This window comes from Drosophila ficusphila, unplaced genomic scaffold (assembly GCF_018152265.1).
Source record: "Drosophila ficusphila isolate 14025-0441.05 unplaced genomic scaffold, ASM1815226v1 contig_286, whole genome shotgun sequence".
Lineage (NCBI taxonomy): Eukaryota > Metazoa > Arthropoda > Insecta > Diptera > Drosophilidae > Drosophila > Drosophila ficusphila.
The window spans coordinates 6,647,656-6,658,095 of NW_025064189.1; positions in this window are offsets into that span (position 1 = coordinate 6,647,656).

Genomic DNA, 10,440 nt, shown 5'->3' on the forward strand with positions numbered 1-10,440 from the left:
ATAGTATGGTTCTTACCGATCTGCATTCACTTTTTATCTTCAGAAATTGTTACTATTTTTTTAACACCTCCAAAAAAAACTAATTAGGTAACTCACAATTTTTAATTTGAATGTTTAATTAGTAAATATTGTGTTGCTTTTATAAAGTGCAGATTTTATATTTTTATCTCAAAACAAATTATGTTTACAAATAGTTTCTGTAGGGAAAGAATACAAAAGAAATTAAAATATTTGATTCTATAAATCTTTTAAAGTAATTTTAATTTTATAGAAACATTTAAAAAACAATCACAGTTGATCATTTGTTATTAAAAAAATCTAAATATATAAAAAATTAAAATATATATTAAATATTAATTTAAGTACGGTACATCTCATCGATCATCATCAAATAAAGAACAAAGCAAAACCAACTATTTCAAAATCCCAATTTCATTGGACGCATAAACTCGGTGGCAGCGAACATCTTGATGATTATGGCGCGCGCGACGAGAGCAAACAGCGGATGCAGAAACATCCTTCAGAATATAAAGTCATTTTTGTTTATTATAATTACAAATAAAGAGCAGGATGCAGGGGCTAAAGCCTAAGCTGAATCTGGAGGGGCGTAGCCGAGATTCGCGGAGGCGGCCTATCAGCAAAGCGGGCTAATGGCCAATTTAAAAGTATGAAAGTCAGGTCGTTTGTCTTGTGATTATTTTATATACGTACTTTTTAGCTGTTGGCTGCTGCGGCAGTTTAGGCCGCAACTTTGATGATGAGGCAACCGTGTCAGCTGCTAATAAGCATCGCTCTAAGCAATTTGCCTCCAATAAAAGCCACACACCGCACGGGCCTCCCATTTGCTGGCCAAGTAAAAAACATCAGGGTAAAAAACTTGCAACTTTTCCAATTAGCGTGAAACAGACGTTTGAGTCCAAAAGTACACGAGAGAGTTCAAGTCCGAGCTCCAGAGATGTGGGTGCACACGTTCCCCACCCCCCATTCACCCCATCCCGCTGAAGATGACTCCAATGCCACAGTAAATGTTGCGTAAAACAACTGCGGACTCGGGCTGCTGGCTGCCACCCAACCACCCCCCAAACCACCTACCCCCCAACCCCCAACCACCCCCTTCGACCAACTCCCAACACCCCGCAGATTTACAATTGAACAAAAGACCAATCGGGAATTATGAGCGGGCAAAACTTTTTTAACAACAATAATGGAACGCAAAGAAAACGCTCAAACCACCGAAAAAAAATGCAAAAAAAAAATAACTCGACCAAGAATATGAAAATATCGGTGCAGTGAGAAAAAAAAGTGTCATCGATGCGACACTCCCCATCGGGAGTGAAAACATTTGCAAAAGTTATGTTTTCACAGCTGCCGTTTGTTTATTGTCTATTTGTTGTTTATACTTTTTAATGAAAGAACAACAACATTGCCTGAAAATGTTTTTATAATTATGCACAGAGGACAATAAGTAAATATGTAAAAATGCTAATTGGGTATAAAATTGACATCTTTTTTATGCATTTGATATTTAACTTCGACAATATTTATAAAGTTGTACTTTTCTTTATATATGTAAATACATAAAAATAATTATTGTCATTTAATAATTTATATAATTATCATATTCATTTTCAAGAATCTTTTGCGTTCTTTAAAGTTCCTTTTTCATTGAGTTGAAATCTAAAATCATTAAGATGGTTAATGGTATTTAAAAACCAAAAAAGCCTTAATAATACAACCTTATGATATATTTATTTTCCTCTGTGCCGTTGGGTGGCCAGGGAAAAATATTGAAAACTTGTGCGTTCAACTTGATATGCTGCAAAAAGTAAATGTGCAACAATGTGGTGGGTGGGTGGCAGCAGCTTAAATTGTAAGTGCCCCGGCCCACGAAATGCTGCAGTTCGGCTATTAATTCTTGAACAATTGCCAGAGGCAAAAGTTTGCTTCGATGGTTGGGGAAACAAGTCAAAAAGAAAAAAGAACACCGAAGTGTGTGCGGGGCAAAAAGAGACTTCCCGCAGTCGGTGCACACATTTATTTTCAATGTTTCATTACTTAACAACTTTTTGATGACAGTTTTATTGGCATTTAAACAAAAATTGAAGTGTTCTCCACGACCATACATATTTTTCACATTTTTCGTTGCTTTTTTTCTATTTTTCTGTTTTTTTTTTTTTGCTTTTCGAGTACGTCATAAAACATTAAACACGAGAAAAACGCACACAAAAAGTTTGCTACCTTTGGAGAGGCTGCGGCTGGAAAATGAGACCATCAAAGCCGGGCGGAAAATGGTAAAAGAAGAAGAAGAAGAGGTTGCCATGCTACAGAGGTTGCCATGCTACAGAGGTTGCCATGATTCCCATCGAAACGGGCTGGGCTGTAATCTGCAATTATATCGAGGCATTCAGATTCAGATAGGAGCAACACTTTCTGAAAAAGTTGCAAAAGTTTGCTGCACAAACACAAAACTGTGATTCAAGTAAAGTTGCAGAGCCGACTGAGCGTGCTTCAGAAATAAATAAATGTTAATTTCCAAAAGGGGATGGGATGAAATCAAGACAGAAGCGCTCTGAATAGGAGCAACGAATTTATTTTATCGGTTGAAGTACATCGCACAAAAAGCAGGCCAACTTAATTTTTCTATTGATTTAATGACGCCTACTTCAAAGTCCATAAAATATTTTTACTTGTTTAATCCGGAATTTATTCAGAGGTCTCTTGAATTTTCAGATTTATAAAATGCTTGCTCTTGAATGTATATAAGTTTTAGCATTCTGTATAAAGTGAAACTGCATAGACTTTTTTATTTATTAGCCTTCCTTCTTAGTTGTCCACTAATCAAAGTCGATCCTTATTCTTACCAGATCCTCGCAGACCTTCCAATTAGCCATTATTCCGAAATAAATTTGAATTACAAATTAATCCAAGCCAATCCTGGCGGGGTAAAAAAAAAAAAAAAAAGAAAAGCAAATTTACGCAACGCCCACACAATTTATTTTGAACAATTTTTTTAGGGGATTTGCGTCGGGGTAATTTGCGTGTTTTTTTTTTCATGCTCTGGCTTTACTGTCGACGGATCTTGTGGGTTGAGGGTTGTGGGGATTGAGGCTGCAGAGTATCCGCAATGGCCGAGTAATTTGCCACTCGTCCATTTTAAATTACATTAGTTGAATCGCGCCAAAGAAGTTGGCGCTTTTCAAAGGAGGGGAAGGGGAAAAATGGGAGGGGTTCTGGTCAAATGCATATTTCTCGTTTCAATTACTTTCGCGGAGAAAAGACAAGCTGGCGGCGGAGTGACTTTGGCACTAGCGGATATATTTGAACCCCCAAACACCCGCATTTTCCTTAATGAAATTTGCATATAAATTGCAGGACCCAAAGTTGGAAGTTGAAAGTTGATTTCGATTATTTGATGGGCGACTTTCATGGAGTCCTCGCAACGCCATCATCATCCATTGTTCCATCTTGTTTTTTACCCCCTGTCGTCGTCGTCGTCCTTGTCTGTTGCTGTCTTCATTCATTCTGCACTGGATTTTTTGTTTTCTTCTGCGCTTTTTTTTAGGTTGTCAAAATGTCGACTTGTTTATCTTTTACATGACGCAACACTGTGGCATCGTCGTCATCATCATCATCATCATCATGGCCATCATCGTCGTCGCCGCTCCGTTGCATTGCCATTCAGATCCAGCGCGTTGTGGCATGCCGCACGCCAAGTGGAGCGGACTGCTGCAAAAGTATGCAGCTCCATTTTCCCCGTCAGTCCTCCACTCCTCTCCACTCCACTCCCCGCCTCCTGTCACATAACCAAAACCTGGAAAATGAGTGAAACTAAAGCCGGCTGGCTGAGTGGCATTTAATGCACAGCTAGGACAAAAAGTCGGAACAGCCGGAGATATAGCCACGGAAATGGCTGCACACGCGGAATTTGGCTTTTTCACGTGGACCTGAATGGCCACTTTGGACTATGAAATACCCTATCATATAACTATCATGTAATTCTATTAGTTAAAATACCTAACTAAAGTCCAATTTATATATATTATATATTCAAAAATTAATGTGCAATACAATATATTAAAAAATTCATATACAATACTTATTAAAGGAACAAAATCTAATGTATATAAAATATTCTTAAAGTGGATGAGTATTGAAGACAAACTGTCTAAAGAAATGTTAGTTTTAATGTTTCCTTTAATGCTAAAAATAATTTAAATAAATAAACTTAATAGTGAGAGGTAAATAGACGTCTCTCATAATTGAAAATTAAATTAAAAATACCATTATATCTAAATAAAATATACTAACATTCATTCCAATAAAAAGATAAAAGAAAAGCAACATTAAGCTTCTCAACTGACATAAAAACTATCACTCAAACCAAGAACTTGTGCTAGATTTCCCCAGTGATATGATAAAATGCCAGAAAGTCGAATAAATCAGATTTGTAATCAATATTCTCGATCTCCAAATGCCAGCAATGAAATATTTTGTTTTAAGCATACCCCTGGGAATCCGAGAACCCAGTTGTGATTTAAGGTCTCAAATTCGCACTGCAAACTACTGATTTTGAATTTCAAGCGAATGGCCTTCGGATGATTTTATATGAAATTCCAAAGCTGGCTCTGAAATGCCTTAAATTTTGTCTTAAATACGCTTCATAGATGGGACTTAGCCAATTCACTTGACTGCATAACAAGACTAGCTGTTCGAATAGCAAAAAGACAAGCTGCCAAAAACTTTAAGTAAATTCAACAATTAAGCCAAAAATCCGCTTATGTTCGTTGGAAGGAAGCACTCAATTTTCTCTCAAATAAAACACAACTATTCCAGCCATTTTAAGTCACGATTTTATGGTCCTTTAAGGCCAAATGACACGCTCGCCGGCCCGAAAATCCTTTCGGGGTCGCCCATCAAATGCAGGTGTCCTGGCCAAGCGAACCGATCTACCCTGGGCGCAACACCCACGACCAGGTGGCATCAATATTTGCCAAAGGGTTTGGCTCCTGATTCCACTTTTCCGGATGCCGTTGCTGCTTTCCCTGCTTTTCCTGTTCCTGCTGCTGCTGCTGATGTTTTCAGGTGCCTGCGGCAGGCTACGTAATATGTAATGTGTAATATAGATGCCATCTCGCATCCGCTCCTTTGTCAACTATGTCATATTTCATTTCGCACAAGTCTTAATACCTTAGATATGCAAACACACACGGAGGCATTGGAGGCAGACGACCAGGCCGGAGCACTTTATGTCGAGCCCGTTCCGTTGATTTTGTGAGCACATGCAGCCAAAAAGCATAGACCCACCAGACCCACCAGACCCACCAGACCCACCATCACCTCCACATCCACATCCACATTCACCTACACATCTACAAGCTCTTCTCCGCGCCCGGAATCCGTATCCGTCCGCATCTCCGGCATTTGTACGCTTGCTCCAGTTTCGAGCATGCAAATTCCGGGCCAGCTCCTTCATGCCTGGCCACACATGTCGGCCAGACTCCGCCCATTCCGCCCACTCCGCGTCTCCAGCCGCCGGCCACCTTCTTGGCCGCCCACTTCACTGGGAGAAACATCTTTAAGATTGAAGATGCTACAGTAAAGTAATACATACTTTTAAAGGTATCCGAAGTTTGACATTTATTTTCCAACATTTAATAGGATTTGCTGAATATAACTTCTGCTAAATTTAAATGTTTAAAAATCGCATGTTGCCTATATTTAAGTGTAGATAACATAGTTTAATCAATAATACATTACTCAATACAAATTCAGTAAAACAAGACAAAAATATAAAAGCTAAATAAGCTCATTTACGTAAAAGTTTTCTTTTATTTTTTGTGTACAGCAGGTATTTCATTTTAAGAATCATAATAAACCAACAAGACTTTAAGTTTCGGAATAAAACTTGAAAGAACAAAACTTCCACTTCGTTATTTTTATTTTATTTTTATTAAATGTGAACTTTTTAATGTCTTAACAATGAGGCAAGAGCGTAAACATTAATTTTCGGTAACTGGTTTTCCCTCACTGTGCACTCTGCCGTTCTTGTAGGATCCTTCTGGTTTGCCGACATCGTCATCGAGTCAATGAGCAAATGAAATTTATTTCATTATAAAAGAGGCCACTTCCCAGGAGCCAGGAGCCGTATGCCAAAGAACAGAAGACCAGAAGACCAGAAGACCGTCGACCAGACGAAACCAAACCAAACCAAACCAAACCAGACCAGACCGCACAAACATTTGTTTTAGCCTAAATGCCCCGCCCATTTGGCAGTCCGCCTCCCCCATTTTACCGCATACCGGCCAGCCGCAAGAAAATTTCATTTTGAAATATGCTTTCCGAAATTATTTCGCTCTTATATGACAGGCGAGGTTGCAAAAGCAAAAATTGTAATATTAATTTTGTGTACAACGTAACGAGGAGGAGGAAAAGGCCACGGCGGAAGGTCTTGCTACGAGTTTTCCGGGTTTCCCGCCCCCGCCTTGGCCTGGGAAAACAATGGACCAGGACTCCCATAATGGAATTTGGTGGTAACGGGCCTTTGGGGTCGACTCCTCCATGCCTCCATGCGGACTCGCAGTTGTCGTCAAAAGACGAGACGGAATCAAGGCGAAACGGAAGCAGGTTCCGGAAACGGTTAGACAAGCGTCGGAAAGATGGCTTCCCCAGATTTAGATCCTTCTGCTAACTTTATTATTTCATTGCAGCCTGTGTGTGTGTGTGTGTGTGTGCGAGTGGGTGTTTGAGATTGTGGGTTGGAGTTGGATAGGAGGTGGCTGCTCCACTAAATTTGTTCGGACAAAAGTGTCGCCAGGGAATTAAGCTCATCAACGCTTGATGCGCCACCATGATTCAAACTCATCCAATTGCGAAAAGCAAACGATAAGAAGACAGTGGTCAATCGTAAATTAGATAGTTTGTTGAGCAATTTCAAAAACTCTTTTGATTTGAGGTGGGTTTAAGTTAGTCTTGGGGTTTACTTTTTGTTCTAGGTTAGGGATATGCCCTACCAACAATGTTCTTTAAGTATTTTATTTATTTTAACCTTATTTCGTATTTATTATGTTGATTTGTTCGTTTGAAAGACAGGTGCTAAAATTATGTATAACTCTTTTAAATTAAGATGTATTTAAGTTAATAAAAAAAGTGATAATCCAATCGATTGTTTAGTCAAAAGAATATTCTATATGCTTCTCTTACGCTTATTAATTTAAAAGCATCTCAAATCCAAACTTGTATTTAACTTTTAGATTATCATATCTTATTTATTAGTTAATTTAGTTTTTACTTTACTTTGTTAAATATATTTTGACTATATCCATATACTTATATACATATATATACTACATATTAAACAAATAGAGTATATCGCCACCTTTGATACTTATTTTATAACCACTGTAAATACAAGAATTGCTCTATTCCCACTGCTGTAGTTTTCACTTCTCACTCTTCATTTTCTCAAAACGTTGCCAGATAAGAAAGAAATACATTTACTCTGAAAGATGGCCCAGTGCAAAACGGGTGGCAAAAAAACGGAAAAGAATTGAAAACAAAGCACAGCAAAGGAAGCCGAGCGGGGAAAATCTGCTGTTGGCATCGGTTTGGCTTGCTGCAAAATGGTAATCAAAATAAATGAGCGACGCTTTTTGAAGCACCGCTGATGAGAAGCCAAGGAAAACGGGGAAAATCCGAGCTGAACCGCAGAAATAACTCGTTAGCCCTAAATGATGGCCAAGAAGAGCCAACAAGTGGGGGAAAGGGGGGGCGGGGGTAATGGCCGAAAAGGGTCCGCGATGAAGACGGGTTCACTCGAGAATTATGAATTGTTTGTCTAGTAGGTGTCAGGTGCTTGCTTTGTGCATCTAGCCGTAATCACTTGGGTAATCGCTCAAATGCACACACAAAATGATGTTGAAATTTTCCCCAGTGGCTTTCCGCACTTCTTCTTCAACGTCTCCTTATACTGTCACTGTCAAGTGTCTCTTTTATCCACTGGGACTTTGCCGCCAAGTGGAAATGGGCGGTAAAAAGGTGGGCTGCTCTGCGCTTCGACTTGTGACCTTGGCGTCAGCTCACATGGGAAATAAGTGTGTCGCCAAATAATTGATTATAATGGCGTCCTAAATAATTCATCGCATAGAAAATTGAACGAATTTGAAGATCTGCTCCTTAATTATTTTGAAGTGACAAAATAAATTAATATGAATTGAAAATACCTTACCATGACATAAAGAAAAATATTGATTTGTATTTTCGTTTAATATTTTATTTAATATTTACGTATATTGTAATTTATTCGTTTGCAGCGCAAGTTTGTCTCTTTTTTGCTTATAATTATAATTATATTTTTTCCAGTATCAGGTTTTTCACGTACAGATTTTCCCGCCACACTCCCCACTTTTCTTTGGGTTCTTTTAACCTTTTTTCTTGCTTCACCGCGCAAAGCATTTGCATGAACTTTTCCCTTTTGGCTTTATAACTCACTCAACTTGAGTTCCTTCCGCACGACTCCGTTGCGCCGCATATCTCTTCGGTTTCACTTTTTTCCTTTTACATTTTCTTTACTCACTTTCACTTTGCCAAGTTAAGTAGAACATGTTGATTTGCTGCTTTTAATTTGTGCCCACGTAGTCAAATTTATCTTGGCCCACTTAAGTCCATGACTTGAACATTTATTCCGAGGCCCATTTTCTCAGAACCCTCCTCCTTTTTCTTATTTCTTGTTAACTTCCAGTGAAACAGAAAAACTGGGGCTTTAGCTAACAGATTTCTTGACGCCTCGAAGTTTCATAGAGTTCCGCCCATAAATTATCATTTGGCAGCTCCACCAGCTCCGAGGAACACCAAAAGTGTCACGCCTTCTACTTAAACATCCTGAAGGATCCGAAAGGACGATACATTTTCGGTCGGGTGCGGGAAAGTCGGCATGGTTGGATTTTAGGGGAAGCATAGCATTATATGCCGTTCACTACCGCAAGTCGTTGGCTCTTATCGGAGTTTCCTGCGGGCCGATTTAGCAAAGACGGCCGGCTAAAATGGATACCAGCTAACTTGGACCTTGCACCGTTCAAAAAATATATATATATACCAAAAATGGTTGTCAAACAGAAACTAATTTAAAAACAAAAAATTAAACCGTATTATGGCATTTAAAATTCAAACACAATCTGCAAAATACTTTTGCATTATCAGGTAATAAAAATTCAATTATTACGTGGGTTTCTTAAAATCATCAAATTCATTCCGGAATTTAGTCTTCTTTTTTGTTATCTCGTAAACTGAATCTATTTTTGATTTTATGATTTTTTTTTAAACTAACAAACAAGCTTATCATCTAAGACGCAGAGAATGTATAATTTAAAAAAAAAAAATTCAAAAGCCAACCCACTAGCACGTTGTAAAGTTTTTATAAAAATCTGATTATAGATTTCCTAACTACAAACCAATTTTTAAAATGATAAAAATCTTTTTTGTATGATTTTAAAATTTAAAATAAAATAATACTTTATAAACAAAATTATCCGAACAAAAAGCTTAGAAGTATACATTTGAACTAAATGTTTTTTCTGAGTACAAAATCAGCCTGAACTGTGGCTGAAAACTGCCAGTTGGAGTGAGTCTGATGCGCTGGCGACAGAAGCCGACACGTTTGTTGGCCCCTTATCATCGTTTATTGTTGCTACATATTTTATTTTTGGGAGTTTTCGGGTGCAAGACGCAACAACTTTCTGCCAGTCTTGGCTCGTTATTATCCTATTAGGATGTGACGGCACCCGCCAAAGTTTTCATCCACTAGAATAAACAGCAGCAGGCCAACTGCGTGGCTGTGTGGCTGCGTGGCCCACATGTCGTATACATAACGCTTTTTATATACTTTCGCCTTTGAGCCGGCTCAAGACATTACAAGCTCGTTAAAGTGAAATCAATGTTGTTGTCTCCGTGTTTTTCCTGCTGCCATAGCTGTTCATTTTGATTCCGTCCGTCCGTCCGTTCGTCGGTCCGTCCGTTCGTCGTTCCGTTCGGTTTATTTAGCTATGTATTTTTATTTCATTATACGGATTTTGCCTGCCTTTCTGCTGTTATCTGCTGGCAGTTTATGAGACAACAACACTCCGGCTAACTGACCATGAAAACGGCCACAAGGAGCGGAAAAGCAGCAGGGATGCGATGCGACAAACTTAAGTAATATATACCCGCACTCGCTGCAATGTCGGAGAAAAGCTAATGGCGTCGAGATAAAGGCAAAGTGTCCGATTTCTTCTCTGGTTAATGTCTTTTGAATGGCGGCAGAAGGGCAAAGGGGTGAACTCAATGTGAGTTAATACCCTAAACTTATACTTTGTAAAGTACAATTTATGGGTTTAACTTTTAAATTAAATTTAAAACAAACTAACATATAAAAGAAAGCTAACATTATATTCTGAATAAACAAATATA